This window comes from Parus major, chromosome 2 (genome assembly GCF_001522545.3).
Source record: "Parus major isolate Abel chromosome 2, Parus_major1.1, whole genome shotgun sequence".
Classification (NCBI taxonomy): Eukaryota; Metazoa; Chordata; class Aves; order Passeriformes; family Paridae; genus Parus; species Parus major.
In genome coordinates this window covers 94,440,210-94,463,279 of record NC_031769.1, presented here as the reverse complement: position 1 = coordinate 94,463,279, position 23,070 = coordinate 94,440,210, and positions in this window count along the sequence as shown.

Sequence of the window (23,070 nt, the reverse complement as noted above, 5' to 3'; positions counted from 1 at the left end):
CTCCGCCTCCTCCTCGGCGCGGGGCGAAGGAGCCTTCTCAGAGGGCGGGCGGCACGCAGCAGCCTGCCAAGGGGAAAGGCGGCGGTGAAGCACAGCAGCGGGCGGGCAGGCGGGAGCCGGCACCGCGCCGCCCGGCGGGCTGCCCCTCCCCGCCCCCGGCGCCCCAGCGAGTACAACAGGTCTGGGAGACACCTGGCTGCCCCGTGTTCCCTCTTTTTTCCGGTTCCCCAGCAGCCTGGCTCCTGCCGTACTCGAAGGGGGAAGGAGGGGCAGCGCGGCAGATTGCATCCCCAAATCCCCGGCGATGCATCCTGCGAGCCCCTCGGGCAGTCCCTTTCCCGCCCCACAACCAATGGGGTCTCCAAAACCCGACTCCACTTCTTCCCACAGCCCCACTATGTACTACAGCTGCGAGCCTGGTTTGTACGCGTCTCCTAACGCCCCAGACACCACGGAAGGAGATTTTATTGGTGTTATAAGTGACTCTCCCTTTCTCCCCTCGATGGAGCTGCCCCTCTCTCTGTAGAGTTCGCGGGCGGCCGGGGCGCCCCGATCCCCGCGCTCCCGCCCCGGCACTGCTCCGGCCGGGCTCTGGAAGCCGCCGCCGCCCTTCTCCCCGCCGGGGGGCTGCTGCGCTCCGGCACCGATTTGTACTTCCCAATCTTCTGTGCCCCAGGCCAGGCTACCACCACCGCTGCCAACCCCGGCGACACCCTAAACTCGCGAGAAGGAAGCAGCTGGCCCCCCGTTCCCACCCCGGCATGCACACATATCGCAGGAGTCAAAGCTTCACCCGGCTTCTCCCTCGGAAGTTGCATCTCAGTTTTTGCCGCTCACCAGAGCACCCGGAGATGTCGCTTCTGGGAGATCGCCCCTACACTTTCCCGGAGGCATCTCTACCGGTGCCCTAGCCCCGCACCTTATTTTTGCTATAATTTAAAATGGTATTTTGCAAAAAGAACAGCCGGCGGGGAGGAGAACGGCCTTTTTACCTGGGAGGTCCATGACGGGAGAGGAGGGCTGGCTAGGTAGCTCGTCCGTGAACTTGTATAGCTTAGAGAAAATGAGCCGAGATTGCGCTGGCAGAAAGAAAAGGAAACAGGAGTCGCCTCTTTCTCTCCCGCCCATTGCCAATAATCATCCCCCTCCCGCCAGCCGCTACCACCACCACCCCACTTCCTCCCTCCTCCCCTCTTCTCCGGCACACACGCACACACACACACACGCACAGGCACCCGGCAGGGATTCAGACACCGGGACCCGAGCGGAGTGCTGCCACGGCACCGCCGGCGATGCCGCACCCCAGCCCTTACCCCGGCCAGGCACCCCCGCGCCTTGGAGCCGCACCTCGACACATCGCGAGCAGCAGCGACAAGCCGCGATGTTCCCACTGGGACGGCCCCTCCGGTGTCACCGGAGGCAGGGAGAACCATGCCGGCCCCCTTCCCCCCCCCCATTATTTCTGCTTGAACCCGCCGTGCTAAGACGCCCCTGTTCCAATATGCCACAGACACCTTAGCGCTCACCGGCCGCCGCTGCGGCCGAACCACGCAGCATCACCCGCTGAGAGATATTTGGAATTTCCACATTTTAATTCCGACAATAATAATCACTAAAAAGGACATGTTGCTCGGGGAACTTCGGGCCGTGAGGCTGCGCCCCGCACACCGCAAAGCCCCAGTTCCACGCTCGCACCCGCACATCTCGGCCCCCAAAGTTCGGCGGCGGCTCCCCTTTTATTAAAATATTTCTTCCCCGGGGCGACCTAGCTTCCCGAACCGGGACCCGCTCCCTGACCCACTTCAGAACTGGGACTTGCTCCCCGACCCGAACCGAAGCCGTTCCCAAGCCCTCTCCCTTCCCAGGGCTCCCTCCCTGCCCCACTCCCTGCCCCACTCCCGGTCCCACTCCCGTTCCCTCTCCCTGCCCCACTCCCCCTCTCCCCTTCCCTCTCCCTTCCCTCTCCCGGTCCCACCCGCGGCTCGGCTCCAAGCGCGGTCGCCAGGCGCCACCTGGCGGCGGCTTGGGCCGGAGGGATCAGCAGGGAGGGTCGCAGCCCGGCAGGGAAATTCCCGAAGGGCAGAACGCTCGGCTGAGGAGGAACTGAGAGGCCTCCCTCTCTCGCTGCCTGCGGGGCCTTGGGTACGCTGGGCTTGTGGGTCGCCCCTGTCTTTCGGAGCGGTAGCGATGATGTCTGTCACAGCCAAGGTTATCGTCAGGTGTTGCTGGCTGCAAACGTTTCATGCTCCTCATCTCGTAGGGCTGCTGCTGAGAGGTTATCGGCAATGCGAGAGAGGATAAGGCAGAGGTCTGGCAATGCAGTTTTGAGAAGCACCATTGCATTTTGACACACTTCTCTCAATTGCAAACTGCGTTTCTTATTGCATATGGCGTTTTCCTAGGGATCCTGAAACAGACCTCAGCACCTGACAGGAACTTTTCAGAAAAGTGTGTATACATCTAAGTGGTAGCTTCTGATATAGAGAAAATTTGCAGGTGTATGTCAACAGTAAAATTACAATCTCTTCTATGAATGAGCACTCCTCTGTTTCAATCTTCTGCTTTAAGCAGAAGCAAGGAACCCCTGAGGGTGTCTGCCTGGTGATTTGCACCGAGAAATTAATCATGCCCTGAAATTACGGCTAAGCAGTGTGCAGGGAATTCCTAACCTATAGCTCCTTATTTCAAATGAGAAATTTATGCTAAGCCTGAAATACTCATGTTTAATGGTCTCTTTTCTGAGTTCAAGCACGGAGGGATGGGAGTAGAAAGCTGAAAAGTGTAGTGCATTAAAATTATCAGAAATCAGAGCAGGAACAAGTCTATGGCTGTAAGGCAGCACCTATTCTGCAAGACAGTGAAAAGGACCACAGAAATTCCTTCAGAAGATTTCAACACTCAATCTTACCTGTGTCTGGTACACTAGGGGGCTGCTATTATTTCTCTTTAGTTCACACTACTCATTGATTATGACTGTGTTGTATAAATGAGGAATGTAAGCAGAACCAAAAGATTTGTACCTTATTCTATATGACTCAGAACATAAGGCCCAGTGCTGAGGGAATGATGGCATGTTATCTGTTCTGCCTGCGACTTTCAAGGAAGATGAGCATAAGAACTAAAGGGAACTGAAAAGCCATTAAATCCAATGCGTACCCACAGGAAAAAGAAAAAATATAAAATCTTGCCTTTTTTAGTATAAAAATGGATCCCACATGTACAGAAACTCCCTTCTTCTTAGACAGGTAACTAGCAAAAGTTCTGTAAGTAAAAATCATTGCAGTATGAATAGAGGGAGGGAGTACTTCTAATAAAATATTGAATTATGTGATATTTACAGTGTTTATTAGAAAACAGTTCCATGTGTTGCTTCTAATTAAATATTGTCCTTAATGGAATAAAACTGCAGCTTTCATGGAGCTATGTAGCTGGTGGATTTACTCAAGCTGCTTTCTTTTTTTGCTTTTTTTTTTTGTGAATTGGAAGAATTTTCATTTCTGAAAATACAGAATATGAAATTATTAATGTCAGAAAATGCACCTCAGTTATGAAGTGACTTTTGAAAGTGTAGGTTCTAAAGTAAATTAGCAGGTAAGTTATTGGTAAAGTTCTCTTTTTTGAGTTCAAAAAGTTGACTGTAGTTGGAAAAGAACAGTGTACAGTCAAGCTCATGTAATTTTTCATCACTTTGCCCAGAATACAAACATTACTATCAGGGATGTGTTGAACTTGATGGTGTGGAAGTTACATAAGAAATAAAACTGCTCATTTCTTTGGAACCACTCCTAAGCTAGCCCTCACCTTGAACTCATTTAATCCAACAGCTTCAAGGGGAAAAGCTTTTTGTCTTATCTACTAAATCAAGTTATCAACAGAAAAGTATTTTGATCAGTAGCTCCCAAGTGTTTCCCATGCATTATTTACAATAATGTCAAACAAAATAAGACACTCCCTTCCGAAAGAAAATGCTGTATGTCTTTTCGAAATTATTTCACAGATATTTGCATGTATTATGTCATTGTTACATATGAAAAAACAGAGAAAGAAGAAATGTTCATTTGATGTAAAACATTATGTTATCTACCTGTAATATTAGAATAAGTTTGTAGCAGAGGCACAAAAGCACTTCCATGATCAGCCAAGATGATGATTTCTGAGTCTTCATTTATAAAATGGGAATGGCTCAACTGTGTCTTCATGGATTACTTGGCCTGTAAAAAACAATTTTACTGTAACTTGTAACAAATGGGATTTAACAAATCTGATTATTTTTTTCTTACAAGCACGCCTTTGAAATATAATCTGATGGCAGAGAAAGTGCAGTCTTCTGTACCTACCCAGTGATGACCTCGGTATTAACCACAAGCTGTTGGTAAACCAACTGGCTGAGGTATCTCACCCTCCGTGAGAGCAATCCTTGTGCTAAATTCTGCTATCAGCATGACTAAAAGAATGTTTTGTAAATTCAAATCAGTGTTTAGTTCTCTATTCTATCAGGACTCCAGGGCTTATTACCTTGTAGCTGTCAGCTGTGGTTGGGAATATATAACTCTGTTGATAACATGCACAACATTCTCAAGTATAAGCAATATAGAGAAAAATTACATAATAAATTAGAATTCATTCACAGACATTCACTTGAACTTAATTTCTAGTCCCTGAGTCTTAGTGTCTCACACATCAACCAAGGCAGTTAGACTTCTTCCCAGCATAAGAAAATTCACCATAACTATTTATCATGTGACAGTTCTCAAGCGCAAAGGTTTGCCCTTCATTGGATGATGAGGAAAATGGAGGATGGATGGAGAAATTTACCCATTCTCATAAAGAACATAATGTCTGATAGAATATCAGGAATCTCTTTGAAAGATTTTACACATTGAAGGAAGTAAGTGTAATTTCTCAAGAACATTTGGTTCATATAAAAATGTCAGGACAACCCTAACATCATGTTCTGACTCTGTCATCAGCCTCTCTGACCAACATATTTTTAACTCATTCAGGCTTGCTTGGGAAAATTTCAAGATGGAAATGTAATTAAACATTAGAGATGTCATGTAATTAAACAAAAAATGATGCAAATGGCAATTTTTTCCCCCTAAATATATACCAATTAGAAATGTTCAAGCAACATGCATAAGTCACCAATGTGTTCTAGAGGTTCAACACTTACTCCCAGTTTTCAAGGTTTGGTGCAGCCCCAGAACAATTTACAGTCATGTGGAGCAGCTCTGCTATTCTCTGGATTCCTTCTTCACAGAGCTTTTAAGTAGATAAATGATGACAGCAACCCAGTGTGCCTTCCAAAGACTGCACATTTTTTGTCTAAAAAAGAAAAGGCAATTGTGAGAAATGTTCACCACCACAACAGCCAGACATTGGGCTTGGCAAGCACAAATAATTATTTGTTCTTTTATATGTAGCACTGAACATTGCTTGTGTGCCTAGATTTTGAGTACTTTTCACTCATACAAACTCATAACTTGACCTTATAAATAAATGCCCCATATTTTAAAAATGTAGCTCCTAGCTAACAGAAGTAAAGTTATTTATTCTTTTTCACTTGTAAAAATATATGTGGCCATCCAATATCCCCTCTCTAAGCCTCTCAACTGAGTTCAGAGACTGAAGAGTTTACATGAAATTCATAGTGAAAACATTGCTATGAACATAGCACAATCACAAGTTTCATTACAGGAGATCCCTTAGGGCTCATAGACAATATATATATGTATATATAAACTTCAAAGTTAATGTATGTTAGATAATAGATATCTCTATCTATCTATCTATCTATCTATCTATCTATCTATCTATCTATCTATCTATCTATCTATCTATCTTATAGTATCTTACAGATATTACCTAAGCCATTTTATGTACACACACACAGACACACACACATATATAAGGTACTATAGGTGTGTGTATTAAGTACATACAGACACTATGTGTTAACAGTGTGTGACTGCTGGGAAGAACTGGTGGTGTTGAACTATATTTTTGTATCGATTTTCTTGCTGCACGTGAGATGTTGCTAAACAATGTCACACAAATGTGAAAATCAAGAGATGCAGACTATTTATTTTCAGAAGAGAAAATCTTGAAACAGGACTTTGAAATACAACAAAGAAATGCCACAGCCTTTAACTGCTTTCCTTAGTTCATTGCTTCACTTCTTCATTCAGCTAGATTTCAAAGAAGGCCTTCCAGTTCTAATTGGAAAACAAAGTTATACTGAATCATATGTTTTTAATGATTCATGATAATTTGTATTAGCAGAGAAGACTTTGGCATTTCTGAAAACAATCCAAAGGAATAAAAATATATGGTATAAATGGAAGATCACATTATTAATTATTTCATTTAGTTAGTTCTGAATTTAGCACTTCAGAATGCAAATCAGGTTTGAAAGCAATACTCTAGAAGACAGTCCCATTAATGCCATACATGGAAGGAAATCTATGATTCTATCATTTATATATAGATATATAATTCTGCTTTAAAGATTCATGCTTTTATTTTGACAAAGCAACTGCTCTGCCGTTCTTCTGTAGGCTTCTGTACACTGCTCTAAGTCTTACACTCAAAAAGTAGGAACACAAAAAAAGATACTTGCTATAGAAATCTTACCCATTATAAAGAGCTGTCACCATCCTGGTAGGGAGCAAAATGGGTTAAGTTCAGTCCTTTTAAAATTAATTTTTCTTCTGAAATAAATATATCTGTGTTGCAACCAAGAGACTCTAGCTTTAGAGAGTTGGAACAGATGTATTTGGTCACTTTTATATGCTAATTCCAACTCTGCACATGGCTGCTGAAAACTCTGATGACATTTGAGAGACCCAAAAGATTTCCCTCCCTGAAATTAATGAAGATCTCTGGTTGTTTTTAACTCACTCATATATTTCTTTCAGCTTTTACTTGTATTAGTTTTTTTTTTCATTTTTCCTCCATCAGAGCTCTTAATTTAATATTATTTAATAATCTAATAATAATTAGACTAATATATTGCTGAGATTTTTTGTCAATTTTTTTTGGTGTGTATCTGTCTGTAGAACTTCTTTTGTTTGAAATGGAAAAGACTGGAGTTCCTCATCCAAAGAACACTTATAGTCTGATCCCAACCTACAAAATTGGTACTTCATCTAAGGTGGGTGTATAGAAAATCAAGAGAAGTCCATGGCTGTTGAAATGTTGTCTAGGATGCAGGAAGATTTACATCCATCTAAGGAGGTCACATCCTTGATCTGAGTTCCAGACACCTCACTTCAGTCTCAGCTCTCTGCTGCTGTAGGTTTCAGCTCTACCGCTTATGACAAAATTTCACACTGCTTTAGCTTTCTCAGGTCTGTGGAGACTTCTGTTCTTGCCTCATTTGAAACAGTCCTGAATAGAAATCTTTGTATCCTTTGAAAGTGCCAGGAAACTTATAGCCTGTGCAGATCCTGTCACGGTGCATCAGTACGGCATTAGGTTCTTCTCTTCCAAAATCTTGGGCTTTTATCAAAAAGAAGGTTTCAGCTACTATAAGTGCAGCAATAGCCTCACAAACCAGGGTGATGCATGCAATGGGAGCTCTCCACTACCTTTAAACATTTGCATTATGAGGTATGACCGATCCCATTCATCTCAGTGACGGCTAAATTGGGTATCCCTGGAAACACTCATGATGTTTCTTCTGCCAGTCCTCACCAAAGCAGGTAGGAAAGGAGGTAAAAGATTATCTCTTGAACACTTGCACGGTCCACTGTGAAGGAAAACTCATTTGGCCTGGATTAGGGCATCTGGGAACACCAGCATTTGTCTCTTCTTACAATCAGGAACTCAACACCAGAATCCAGTTAATGTCTTAAACTCTTAAGGGAATAGACAGGGAAAGGCACTGAGGCAAAGCAGACATATGCAGTGTCAAAGATCTTGAGAGCCAAGCCTGTGGGTCTGGGGAAGGTATGAGAAAAAGCATCTGGATAGCTATCAGTTTTACTTTTAACAGCTAAATTGGAAGAAGAATTAAAAATTAATTTTCTATACTGAGCTGAAACTTAGCCATATATTACTGTTTAGACATTCCCTGTTCCCCTAGGATGTATTGCAATAAGTGAGAGATATGTTTATACAAAGTCGTTGCTCTATTTCAAAGGGCCTTTGCATATGTTTGTACCATACCTCTGGGAAACCACCTGCACCTCTGATCACATCATTTGATATAGCCAGAAAGCTCAGGATAGTAGACACAGGTAATCTTTCACAGTAAACCCTCATATATTCTGATTCACACCTGTCCCAAACACTGAACACCCAACATGCTCTATTGCATGTGACTGCATAGAAAAATAGTGGTGCCTGAAGGCACAGACAAAAAAGAGATGACAGAGAAACAGTCATTTCCACCACCTTGTATTCCTCCTTCCAGGGAAAACTTGAAACATTCAGTATAGAAAGAAAATGTACTAAATTTCAGACATTAGCATTTGGGACTTTGAGGCAGACATAGCATTTCCAATTCTAACACTGAGGCCTTCACAAGGGATTTCACATCTGAAGCTTTTTCATTGCATTAGACTGAATGACACTAAATCCAATTTAAAATAAATGATGAGCCAGAGCTCTGATACACCTTTGCCAAATACAAGAATAATATGTGTTGTAAAAATAAAAATTCACGTTGCAAATGTGAACTTTACATAGTAGTTTTTATATATATATGTATAGTATACACTATATATGTATTAGAGAAATTAATGTGCAGAGACCCTGAACTGAAAGTCTCAGGCCTAAAAATACTTAGCCTGTATTTTACTCAAGGTGCATGAGTAGTCCCGCTGTGCTTTGCTCTTTATGCACATAAACCTTTATAGGCCTGGAGCCGCAGCACAGGAGGCAAAAAATACCAAAAGCATTTCATAGCATTTCTTTTCATGGCTTGTGCTTGTGCTGCTCTTGAATCGGTATCATTATTACTTTATTGTGTTTTGTCATTGTGGTGACACAAAGGCTTTTAGTGCGTCTCTGTAGAGGCTGTCGTGCCTCGGACATGTGTTTCAATGTCAGTTCTGTTTTGCTAAAAGGCAGAAACAGATTCTGGAGGTGGGATTTGCAATGGCCACAAAGCATCTGGCACCTTTATAACTTCTCAAGACCAAGGAAAATGACTTGATATATTTTACAACTCTGATTATATGCTGCATGTGCCAATGACAGATGTGTTTAAGCTATGTATCTTTTTAAGCTAAAGTGTTTTATCTGTATAGAACTTTTTACCGAAAGGGGATAGGGACAATGACTTTAAGATTAAAAAGGGTAGGTTTAGGTTACATATAAGGAAGAAATTGTTTCCTGTGAGGGCGATGAGGCACCGGAACAGGCTGTCCAGAGAAGTTGTGGATGCCCCATCCCTGTGAAAGTGTTCATGGCCAGGTTGGGCATGGATCTGAGTGCACTGGTGTAGTGAAAGGTGTCCCTGTCTATGGCAAAGGAGGTTGGAATTAGGTGGTCTTTAAAATCCTTTCTGATCCAAGCCATTCTGTGATAACCATGGGCAGGGTTCTCATGGAAGAGAAGTGACAATGATGTCTCTGTCTAAGGGAGTGTCTCTGTCTGTACACACAGAATAGATATTTCAGTAATTTTTTTTCTCTCATTGGCTTTCTTTTATTTTTCTGTTTCCTAAGGTCTTTATGACATTTTATAGTTTACAATATATAGGACTAAACATCAAATTTAAGGCTACACAAACACTATCTCCAGGCCAGTTTTAAGCCCGTGTTTACATTAAAGTCAGCTTCTCATCCACACAGTCTAGTTGCTAGTATTTAGGGACTCTTGCACACTGGTAGTTAGGTCTAGAAGCACACTAGACAGAGCAAAATCAGCTGGCTGTGCTGGGCACTGGAAGATGGTACTGCCAAACTGGTGAGTCACAGCTGGGAGTCAGCAATTTCACCTCTTAAGATCAATCCTGCGAAAACAAGAACTCAACAAAGTATGTGCCCCAAAAAGCAATATGTAAGTAATTGATTCACCTTAAACTGTCTGAAAGCAAACTGAAACATCAGCATAAGTGAAAGTAATGTATATCTGTCAATCTTTTTAAGGAAATTATTCCTGATCTGCCAAAAATTATGAACTTACTCGAATAATCACAATCCAGGTGATGGCTTTGTGCTTAATGTAAGAACGAATAGTAACTGCTATAAATAACATGTTAACATTACTTCCTAGTGATATTTGGGCTCAAGAACTCTTCTATTTCCTCCCCATTATTCTTTTCCCCACATGCAGGCTAGAATTATATGGAAATTCACACCAATGAAGATTGATTTTCCGATATGAAAATATTGTGTCCATTTCTGCACTATTTCCACTTGAAACACAATTGCTGCCAATCATATCTTCTCTCCAACTGCTTCATTCAGACAGTTTGCATCATCCTGCTTTTATAGATTTTCCTCAGCTATAATCAGGTAAATTACCTCAGAATGCCATAAATGTTCTTTACTAATATGCCATGGCTTCTCACAGTGAAAAAAAAAAAAAAATGCAAGGTAAATTATGCTGTTACGCTCCCATTTCATAAAAGTAAGTAGAGAAACACACAGTTGAATTCCAATTAAACCAGAAGCCTAAACAAAGATTTTCTGACTCATGATGACACCTTCAATCAATATTTTCCTAAGCAATCAACATAAAATGTAAACTGTGTAACTGCAGTATCGGTATGCAAGAAGCAGGCTTGCTGAAGAGAAGCAATAGGCTTGTATCAAAAGGCATGCAAAAATGAGAAAGAAAATAGCCTAAGTTCAAATTCAGTTAATTGGTTCATCACATGCTGAACATTAAGGAGCTCAGTAGACTGAAAAAATTTAAAAAGCTGACTAAGTGGAGTTGGACTGCTCACACTTGACTTCCTTCAACATTCTGATATATTTTGGAGCTCCTTGGGGTCCTTAGGCCCTAGCTTGTATTCATCCAACTACACATCCTTCCATCCATCCTATAGCTGTCATCACTACAACCCTTAAACTGTGAGGACTGAATTGTCACACTCTGCAAGTGACCCCATATGAGATAGACCCCCCTTCCTATATTCACTCACACACTGTTCTTGAGTAAAGTAAGATGTTCTCTATCTCTTTTCACTGCATCATCCTACAAATGTAACCAGAATAGTGGGGAAAAATATAGTTCACTCGTGTTGCAGAGTTAGCCTTGGTGTTTGGAGAAGCAGATTTATATATAATTTTGTAGTTTGTGCGGAGTTTTTGGGAGTGTGCTGGTTTTCAGCATTTTTATGTTTTTTTATAGTAAAAAGGGCTGTACAATACAATGGGAAATTAAAAATACTTGAAGAAACCCTGGAAGATTTATTGAATTTTGTTTTCACTGTTTCATCTGGTTTTGTCTTAAAATTTTACTGTTTCCCATCCCATTTATAATGCTCTATGTATATAAGCAAAGTGGAGCGTTGCTATGTCTGTCTTAAAAGTGCCTTAAAAGGCACAGGATCAAATTCATCTTCATGGTTCCCTGAGCATGGATACAGCTAATGGCCCACACAGCTAATAGATTAGACCCTCTTTTGGGAGATCCATGTGCCTATGCAGAAAAAAATTCATTAGGCAGATAATTATGACAGATTTGCAACCGCTGGAAATTTCATCATAAACTCCAGTGGTGTATTATGGAGGCTTAACTACCTTAGCAGTGGGATAAAATTCCATAGCAGGATACTGATATTTGTATTTGAGTTTTAAGATATTGAAGATCAAGTTCTGTGCAGAAAACCACAACATTATGCTTTTTAAACAAATTCTTGCAGGTGATACTATTTACCTTCAGATCCTCCACAAGGCAAAATGTCTTTCAGGTTTTTCAGTAGCTTTCAAGTGGAGAGAACGTGAAAATCTCTCTGTCTAAGATTTTCAGGTAATTTAAAATCCAGAATAGACTGAATGCTGAAGGAAAGAGGCTGTGTTGAAAAAAACCCAGGACACCAACAAACAGAAAAACACAGCAAATATGTTTGGGTCATGCAGAAGTCTAGAAATAGAGTCTTCTGAAAGCTGGTTATGCACTGAATCATCACTCCTTCAGCAGTTCACATTTTTTGTGTTGTCAGAAAGAATGTTGACTCATAAGGGTACAGGCAATTTATACAAACGTTAAACACACCTTTTTATACAATAATTTGAAACTTTCACTTGGAATGAAACAATTTCAGATTTTTTTAGAGCTTTTTGTGCCATTAAAATAAGGTCTTCGAACAGGACATGTGTCAATAAGTCTTTTCTAGATCAAAACCTACTAAACTTACCTTTCTCTTTCAGAAAATTTATCAAATTTACTGAAGGCCGAAGCATCTTTCACTCTATTTAAGCCAGTTTAGTTGTGGATTGCACTGAAATCTCTAGTCCTCCTTTGGAGCTGGCCAGTTTCACATAAATGATGAAATAACCCCTGGAACACATGGAAAAATGAATTTAATCATTCATACCTAAATTCAAGCCCTGCTCAGAGTAGTAAAGGCATCCCTCATCATCTTTGTAACATTTTAAAGAATGAAATACTCCAGTGGTTTGGAATGGAAACATCTTTTCTTTCTAATCCTTAGAAACTTCACCCAATTACCACACATTGTTACACATCTAATCATTAATTTCAAGAGTCGTGAAGTGTGTCTAAAAATTAAAGCTAATCAGAGTGCAACTCTAATTTCTAATATGTAAATCTTACGCTGGTCCACCGTGATTCTCTTTAGGATATCTTTTACGAGTGACAAGTTACAAGTGACACAGAGTTTTTCTTGCTTCAGAGCACATAACCTTAGTATTGTCATTCTCCCAAGACCTAATAGATATTTCAGAGAAATGGATGACTGGATATTTCAAAAGACTGATATTGAAGTTTCAACCAGTTATGAGGTTTATTGTTATCTTGGGATTTGGACTAGATGACTACAAAGGTCCCTTCCAACCCAAACCATTCTATGATTCAAATCTTCAAACCCAGAGCTGACTCATGTACAAAGGAGTCATTATCACTTCTTGGTCTCCAGTTAGATTCTTTTAAGTAGTTTTCAGGCTGAAATCAGCCATCTCAAAATAGCTTTCTCCATCTCTTTCCTGTGTAAAGAATATATCTTTTTCCTCTGCAGAACTCATTTTCCTAAAAACACATTTCAGATGAAGAAGAAAAAATATGGTCCCTTTTTCAGAGGAAATGTTTACAATAGAGGACTATTCTATAATATTAACTACTCAAATGCATTTCTGCAGATAAAATAGTTAATGATAAAAGAAAATTTTCTCTTAAAATTAGATACTTTAAGTGAATAGATGGCAGAGAGCTGCCTTTTTTCATTCTGTAATATAATTTTATATGTGCATACACAGTAGGTAGCTGGAACACCTGGGGTTCAAAAAAAAACAAAAGTGGAAAAAGAGAAAGCAAAATGAACAATTATGATGATGACTTGCTGTAATTTAGGACAAAAGTAATGTTGTGATAACTAAGTAAGGTACAGATAACAAATTATTTAGTTACAGATATATACAGAGTTTTTCAGCACTTAATACTGTGGATTGTGTCTATATTTGGTTTTGGTTAGTCTATACTTCTTGGATAAGTATGAGAGGATGGTAGTCATGAAAAAATGAATGTATCTGCTGTTAAAAATTCTGTCAGCTTTTGTGAAGAGGATAGAATGGTAATGTAATTTTAAATAAAGAAAGGAAAATACATTTTTTTCCAAATTCTAGGTAAGGTGTTTCCTTGCATTGTATTTACTCTTTTTCTTTTTAAAACATACATTCTCTCCTCCATGTATGCTGGTCTTGGTATCAAGAGATGCTCCTTCTGAACAAAAAGATCTGGTAACCCTAAATTAAGAGGTGAATTAAAGGCTTTTGAAAGTACCAGTTGACAGCTTAAGAGCTGCAAAGATAATTTTTCTGTATATAATTCTACCAAGATTCAAGTACCAGCAGCATTGCCTGCAAACATCTTACAGTGAAGTCATTAGCCTGGCTTGAAGAGATAGCAACTCCAGAGGTCAAACCAGGTTACTAAGGTCTGAATTTGAACACACAATTGCAAACAAATGAGGAACAAGGTCACTGATATTAATCAAGGTAAACGATAAAGATGGAGATGGAGATGGAGATGGAGATGATGGAAATGGAAATGAAATGGAAATGAAGTAAAATACTTAAATGTGCTTATTTCAACCTTGTCATATGAAAGATCAGACTACTTGTACTGAAGTGGATTAAGTTATGGTGTTTCTTTTAATGAATAAATAACAACTGGATTTACAAGAATAATTTTTTTTTATTTGAAGCAAATAAAGCAACAGTCAAACTCAACAGTATAAATTAGCTACACATTCTCATATTGATCAACTTCTTATCTGAAATCAATATCAATAATAAACATTATCAGTTCTACTACAATAACATAATAAAAATCTCTCATTAAAACCTCAAATTTCTGCTTAAGTTTTGTGCTGAATCTTCTCAAAGCACAGGACAGAGTACCCATGATTGACATATCCACTACAAACTTTGAAAAACATGTGTAAGTTCCAAATTTTTATTTTCCCTGGTCAGACTTAGGTTCTTCTGGTCTCTGAATGACTATTTGTAAATTCAAATAATTTCAATTTTTTTTAGTCTAAAAATATATTACATTTTGCTCACAAATATGTAATTAATATTTTAATACTCCTTTCCTCATAGCTTCTGATTACCTAGAAAATGCTTTGGTAGTCAAACAAATAGTTTGAGCATAGAGTTTGAGACAAGATTCCTGTAGGACTATGAATAAGAGGTCAATTTGACTTTTTTCTCTTTTGCGACATCAGATGTTCTGCCAAATTTACCAACATTAATACAGACATCACATGGAAGCAACCCACTGTTCCAATCTCCTGTTTGGAGCTTTGATACCTGACAATTACTTCAACTCTCATAAAAAGCAAACCCATTTTGGACTTTGGGGGAATAAAATGTCTCAAGTTGTATGCCAAAGTCCAATTTGGGTTTTCTCTGTTGTTTGGTTGTTCTGTGTTTTTCTACTGAATAGTACAGTTAGGAAAATCAAACTCTAGAATCCCCACTTTGGCACGAATAAGCATGTGCTTAAAAAATTAATAAAACGTGTAAGGGTCTTTCCTTTCTATGTCCCTTAGGACCAGTGAGTCACAAGTTGATATTTCTGCCTATCTAGTGAACAGTTTTTTGAAAGAACTAATGAAGAACTTCTTAATAAAAATATTTTATAAAGGTATGTGGGTGATAGTCTTTAACAGTTTAATTTGGAAAGAAGAATAGGCAGTACATTATGTCTTTGTATAGAAGTGTCTTATGTTGTATAGATGGCTGTTAAAAATTAAGAAGTTATTTAGGTTTCTAGTAGAGCTTAAGCAAATTCCTTACTATAATTAAGAAGTTAGAAGAAATTTTTTCAGCTAAAGAAAGGAATACACAGAGACTCCTTTGACGATTTTAAGCTTTAAAACATTCTTCTTAATAATTGTGATATAGTAAAGATTATTTTCAGAACCAGAAACTTTCTTTCTATGGGATGTGATAACATTTGGACTTCCTCATAATATAATTACAAATCTCATTAGACTATGGTGACATTAAAAGTCCTTCAGAAGATGACCAAAAAAAAAAAGAAAAAGAGAGGGGAAATCCAACAGTCTTGAACACAAACTAGAAATATGTTCTGAGATTCCCTGCACTCAAGAGCAGAAGCAATTAGATGCCTATTGCATATTTATTAAGGATGTCTCACCAGCTACAAAACCAACACATCAGAACCTGCATCAATGACAGGAGGATGGGAAGTATGTCCAGTCAAACTCTAAAAGCTTGTGTGGTGCAGCTTCAGTGAGACTCTGGAGGACACCAGCAGGTTATTGTGATTTGGTGGCTTAGCTGAACTGGTCTGGCTGTGGCTACACACCCTCTGTATGATCCTCAAGAGGGAATCTTGGGTATTAGCTGATGTTGAGACCTACACAACAGACTGAGAATGTTAATTTGGGCATGAGTATGGGTAAAACTTACAAAAACATTGATTGCAGTGAAAACTGTAGCCGTTCTGATGTAGACAGTGACATATTCTTTCAGTTTCTGTAGCGCTTCTGTCTCTGGCACTTAATTTTGTTTCTAAACATCCCTCCACCCCAACCAAGTACATAACACCATATGGCTTCAATTCTACTGTGTCAGTGTTTTGTAAAGATAGTACAAAAGAAATGTCATGAAAATAGTTTTGTCATTGTCTCAATGGATGTTTAAATCCTTTTGTTATTTAAAAGATAGCAACTCTCCATCTTACAGGGTATTTACTCTTTAAATTTCAAATTCTAGTGATATACTCGCTTGTGAATAGGCAGAAATAGTTACATTTATCTGAAATTGAGGTCTCTAATTTCTACCAATTTGTCTGTTTTAAGATAAGATCATCAGGAGTTTAAGATTTTTCTTTGTTTTGAAATTCATTGTTATTTATATAGTGTATAAAAAGTTACTATAAAGTCCTGCAAAATTGAGTACATTACAATGAAAACTCTTGACTTATTGATGACATATTCAAAGACAATTGACTGCTAATTCTGCAAAGAATACACTTTGGATTTGTAGATGGAGAGCTTCACAATGATGATTTCAAAGATTTATGTTTTATCTGTCCAAACTCTCTGATGGAAGAATATACAAAAGGTATTCTGAGATGATCATTATTGTTTGTTAACTTTTTTCCCCCTTCAGATTTGCTTTTCTTTCATTTATAATTTAATTATGTCACTTCAGAATTGTAATATTGTGATTGGTTTTTAATTTGAATATTCTTTGTAGAGCAAATACACATGTAAAACCAGAAATTTCAAGAGGCATTAAGAGACAAAGAAAATTGGTCTACTATTTATTATGTTCTAGATTTGTATGAGTTAGTTATTTCTGGAATAAATTTATGTATATTCAGTAATTGAAAACACCTCTTCCTTTTTAAGAACTTGTCATTTGAAGCTAACCGAAGTGTGGTTGGTACATTAAGGAAGTTATTTTGAGGGAAGAAATTTCATTAGATTCCAGATCTGTAGGAATTCAGGGACAGCAGCTCTAGTTTAACAAATATATTTGACTTTTCTGGGGATAATAAAGGGAGAAAGGGAGGTAGTTGGCATTGTTTTATTTAGACTTCTAAAGCACATTTTATATGGCATGACAGATAAAAGCAATTTTGAAAGTAAAGTCTGTTTGGGTTATAGAAGAAATAAAAAGTGACTTGGAATGTGGCTAGAGCTTAAAAAGCAAATGTCTATGATTTAAGCAGTAAACCTGGGCTAAAAAAGAGTAATTTATTCAGTTAATTACACCATATTTGCTGATGTTTGTTGTGCAGTTCATGACTTTTCTAGCAGCAAACTATAGATGTGTTTAAATTATATTAATTTGTTTTTAGTTTCCACAAGCAGTATGTAATTATACATAAGTAACCTAATTCTAGAACTTGGTGAACCCAGGTAATCAAATTCAACATGAGCTAATTAGGTGTTGAGTGTCAATTTATTTGATCTCCTTTACAAATTCTTATTTTAATACATTTCTATAATATTGATGGAGAAAAAAATCATAATATTTTACCTTCTAACTGCCTATCTTTATCTGCTTGTGTTAAAATTGTTCTAATAATTTTGTAATAAAAATTGTTTAATCCTTTCCTGGTGCTAGTCACTGTTCCAGTTTAAAGCTGTGCAATCAACCTGTTTTATATTCGTGTTGAACAAATTAGTTTACACCAGTCATGTTTCACATGTCCAGATAAAAATGTACCTTTCTGTAAGTAAGAAGGAGGCTGGAAGAGAAGTTGCAGAAAAATTCCTTTTATTTAATAAAATCCTACTTCAACAGAGCTCTACCATTGTTTTTAGGCATATTCACAGTCTAGTTAAACATATTCCTAATTTTGCTCTTTAGACAAGTTGGTTCTAGGCTGCCTTCCTTTGAAAGAAGACTGTGTCTGACTCTTTACTTGACTAAACTAATTTAGAACATAGAGGATTTCAGCCCCAAAATAAGCACACTGTGGGAACAGAGGGTGGGAGAATGAAAATGAGGTTCTATTGGATGTTGGCTCTTTGTGCTAACAGCACATCTCCAGCTATGTAAATGGTAGCAGTTACAAGGGGAAATTGAGTCAAGTGTCCAAGACAGGTGCTTTTCTCCTCAGTCATATAAATCATAGATTAACTTGAGCTGGAAGGGACCCATATGGAACATTGTGTCTCTTCCCTGTTTATTACATATTATAATAATAAGCATGGAGTTTAAAATATTTTTTGCTGCAGTATGATTAGAAAACATTAGAAATTGTTTGGGAAAAAATGTTATTTAAAAGAGAAGTGTATCTATTAAGTGGCTGTTTAAGTCAGGTTTACAGTATTCACTGAGACTCAAGTGCTCATGACAGATAGTCCAAGGACACTCTGAGTAAACATAAAGGACTGTAACTCAACATGACTTTTTTGGCTTTTTCATTACCAAGTCTGGAGGACTTGGCACAATATAGTTCTACAACAGGAACATCAGATTTTAGATCTATTAACAGCAAGTAAATTATTTATCAACTTACAGGATATCAGGAGTTATTTGGCAGTTGGCAGGCATCAGTGAGCCATAGATTAAAAGAACACCACTATTGTGTAAAATATCTTCTGAGCAATCTATTTCAGAACAGAATTTTTTTAATAGATACTCTTATTAAGGACATAAAAGACCCTTAAGTTGTTTTTCTCACTTGCTCTTTCTCTATGCTCTATGTATAGGCATAATACTCTGTTTTATAGTGACTGAAGAGAGACTGGATACCAGTTGTTTCTGAAAGCAGCATTTGTGTACAGATACTTAACACAGGAAAGGATTTGCAGTGTATGCAAAAATCAGCAACAAAGCATGGGCACATTCTGGAACAGTTGTTTGGTCTTCTTACAATGGGAGAAAAAGTGGTGATAATAGAAGGACACAGATGAAGATAGCAAGAGCCCATTTCTACAGAATGATCTCACTGGGAAGCACACCCTGTGCTGCATCAAAAACAGAGTGACCAACAGAATGTGGGAGGTGATTCTGCTCAGCCCTAGCACTATCTATCATCTGAAGGATCACCATGTCCATTTCTGGACACCATTCTTGTGCTGTCTTCAGCACAAGAAGGATATGGGTCTGTTGGAGCTAGCTCAGAGTAAGCCATAGAAATGACCAAAGGGCTGGAGTGACTCTTCTATGAAACAGGCTGAGGTAAGTTTGGGTTGTACAGCCTCAAGAAGAGAAGATTGTAGGGAGACCTCCTTGTGGCCTTCCAGTACTTAAAGAGGGCTCACAAAAAGAGGGAGAGCAACTTTGTACATGGGCAGAGAGTGACAGGACAAGGGAGAACTGCTCTTTACTGAAAGAGGGTAGGTTTAGATTATATGTAGGAATAAATTCTTTACTGTGTGGGTGGGGAGGCACTGGAACATGTTGCCCAGAGATATGCTGATACTCCATTCCTGGAAACACTTAAATTCAGATTGCTCATCATGAGAGCATGGAACCAGATGAACTTCAAGGTCCCTTTCAATGCTGGCCACTCTATGACTCTCACTGGGGGGACCAGTCTCATCCCAGTCTTATCCCAGTCTCATCCCAGTCTTATCCCAGTCTCATCCCAGTCTCATCCCAGTCTCATCTCCTATTGTTCCAGGCAAAATTTAGCAGATAGACAATTTTCTTGTGCTAAAAGATTCTCCTGTTCTTATACTCTGCACATTTATGCCACATCATGCAACTGTGAACAAAAAAGCATTTTGTTGCTTTCTCTAGTTGCAGCTACTTTTCCTCTGTGAAATAACTGAAAACACTGAAGCTTTTGCATCTTCTGCTCCTTTCTGAAGTGTCTCAAACTTTCTAAGCTACCTGTCATTTCGGTACCTCTGATACTCCTTAAATTTTATCTTGTCATACTGGTTCAAGAGCTTAGAAAAAATCAACAAACCTTAGGCATTTTCCTTCTCAGATGTGTCAATTGAAAAGAAAAGCTTCAGTAGAAGGTGATTTATCCCAAAATAGAAGCTTTCAAAAATTCTCCTGTAAACTTCAAAATAGACTTTCTCCCTACCTAGGATCCCAAGAGAAGTCAGGTGAGGGGGACAGATGATAAGTAGGCCATTTTATTTAGGTGAACTAACAGTTATAATATATTAAGTTAGAAATGCTTAGTAGTGTGTTTTCAGTTGCTTGAAATACTTGTGTATTTACATTTTTCCATGAAAACATTAAAAGGAGTAACTACCTGTGAATAATAAGTTCTGAGTGAGAAGTGAATCTCCTGAACTACCATTGAATTCGGAAAAGAATATCACAGAAATTTTTCATATAATTTTCCCAATCAAAATTACAGTTGTGAATAAACCATATTTTTTCACAGGAAAATGTCACTTATAGAAAAATAAAATTTGGAAATGCCAGAATTATTTTTCTTTAAATTGATTTTTAAAAAGCAAACACAAGAATGTCGATATAGTATAAAATTTTATATTAAAGAAATAACAATGCCCCCTAATAAAACTTTTTGAACAAGTAATTAACAGTTATTAAAAATGGTGATAAAACATTGCATGTCTTATTAGCAATACTTTAAAGGTTAAAACAAACAACAAAACCCACCAAAAACCCCAAACTAACTCCACTGCCCTCAAAAAAACCCCGAAGAACAAATCAACAAAAATATCTCCAGAAAACCTAACCCCAAACCTTAAAAAACAGGAGGATAAGCAGCCCTGCCAATCAATATCTGCATATAATGAACATGGGATAATCAGCTAGTATAGGATACATTAATAAAAAGGGTAAACCCTGAGAACTTGTCAGCTTGGAAGATAGATTATGTTAATTAAACCTACAGTGATGGCCACCCCTATGGACACCAATTATGTGCTGTTATTGACCCCATAATATACAATTCTTCATCTACAAAGAGAGCTAGCAAATAACTAGTCCTCAGAGACAGGTAGAACCAGTTTGAGAAGTACTTAGTAAAAATCAATTCTCATTAAAAAATCTAGTGATTTTGATAACATTTGTTATTTCATACATTCACACACTGACCACGCAGTTTCCGTCACCCCTCCCAACACATGAAAATCTTGATATTTGTGGGGTAAGCTGAGTGATCTTTTCAAGTTGAATAAGTCTTTTTATAATTTTCAGAGGAGTACTTTTACACCAAAAAATGCTGTGCTAAAGGAAAAATGGTGAGAACCAGATGATCCAAGTTCACTTACATGATAAGTATAGCTAAATATTTAGGTAAATGTGCTGGAAAATAACAAGGAACTAATGCAATGGGAAGAATCAAACGAATTTGTATGTAGAAATGTAGCTTTTTTGGAGTCCTCCTACCCCTTTCTAAAATGCTGTTAATATATAAAAACCTGTAATAATTCTGATCATGGACAAGTCACTTTTTTTCTTTACATTCCAAACTTTTTCCCCCCCATTTCATGGAATATCAGCTATCAGTTTTACGACACATAATGTTTATTGTTACAGAATTTATATGGACACACCACCACTCCAGGGAATGAAACAGCTCATAAATGTTTGAAAAAGTGTACCTGCCCCACTGGTTTTCAGACTATATCATTGCTCCACACACAAAAAGACCATACACTTCTTATGACCCAACAGTACATGACTGCTAAGAGGCTGAGCACTACATGGAAACACATAACCTTAGTTTGGCAAACTTATTTCTAAGCTCTATTGGCATGAAAATAATCTGTGTTGGTTTTGGGAGCTAGGGCTTATTTATTTATTTTTTCATCTTAAAGTACAGTAGGTATATAATATAGCAGGTATATTATAAATTAGCATTTAAAAAAAGACACAAACAGCCCTTGGAGCAGGCATCTGGGAATCTCACACATAAACAAAAGAGTAAAGTTATTTCTCCATTTTTTTTGTGGAAACAAATGATATTACATAAAATCCTACTGCAAATTTTCAGTCATACTTTTTATGTTGATTTTCTTGGATTTTTTTTGTTTTGTTTTGTTTTTTTTTGGGGGGGGGGTTGTTGTTTTGTTTTGTTTTGTTTTTCTGTATCCCACTGTATCATAAACAGTGTCTTAGATTATGGTAATATGAAGATGTAAGAAGGAAAAAGCCATCTTTCCATAGGAAGAAATGGATGTACTTAGGTAGGCATTACTCAGAGTTATTTTCAACACTTTACACTCTTCTGACCTGATTTATTGTTCTTCCACATACCACATAAGACTCAGAAGCTAGAATGACACTTGTAAAACAGATGTACTGGCAAAGGGAACATATACATGTATATGAATCCTTATCCAAATACATACATAAGATTTAAGTTATCAGTGGCTGTGGCTTGGTTTCCCAGTAGCTGTTGGATGGTATCCAAGGTGTTCCTAGAAAGCATCATCCAGAATAGATTCCTTTGAAAGAAATAGAGCTCATGGTCTTCCAAACTGCTTTACTCCTAGAACCAAAACATTCAAAAAGCACAGCTTTCAAACAGCCTAAGCACAGCTCTTCCAGCTAAAATGTTAATGTAGATGAACCTAGCTGATGTAAGACACTCAAAGTGCCACTGCAGTGTAACTATTTTTGAGAAAACTTATGATTTTCACAGAATATCCTTATTTGGAAGGGAACCACAAGGATTGTCAAAGTCCAGCTCCTGGCCCAGCACAGGATAACCCAAGAATGTAAGAATCACACCATATGCCTGAGGGGGTTGTCCAAATGCTTCTTGAACTCTGTCAGACTTGGTGCTGTGACCACTGCCTGTTCTGGTCCCTAACCATCAATCAGGTTAAAACCTTTTTTCTCATATCCAGGCTAAATGTCACCTGACACAACTTCAAGCCATTCACTCTGGCGCTGTCTATTGGTCACCAGAGAGAAAAGTGCCTCTCCCTCCTTTTCCCCCAGTGAGGATGCTAAAGACTGCAGTGAGGTCAGTCCTCAGTCTCCTCCAGGCTGAGCAGAC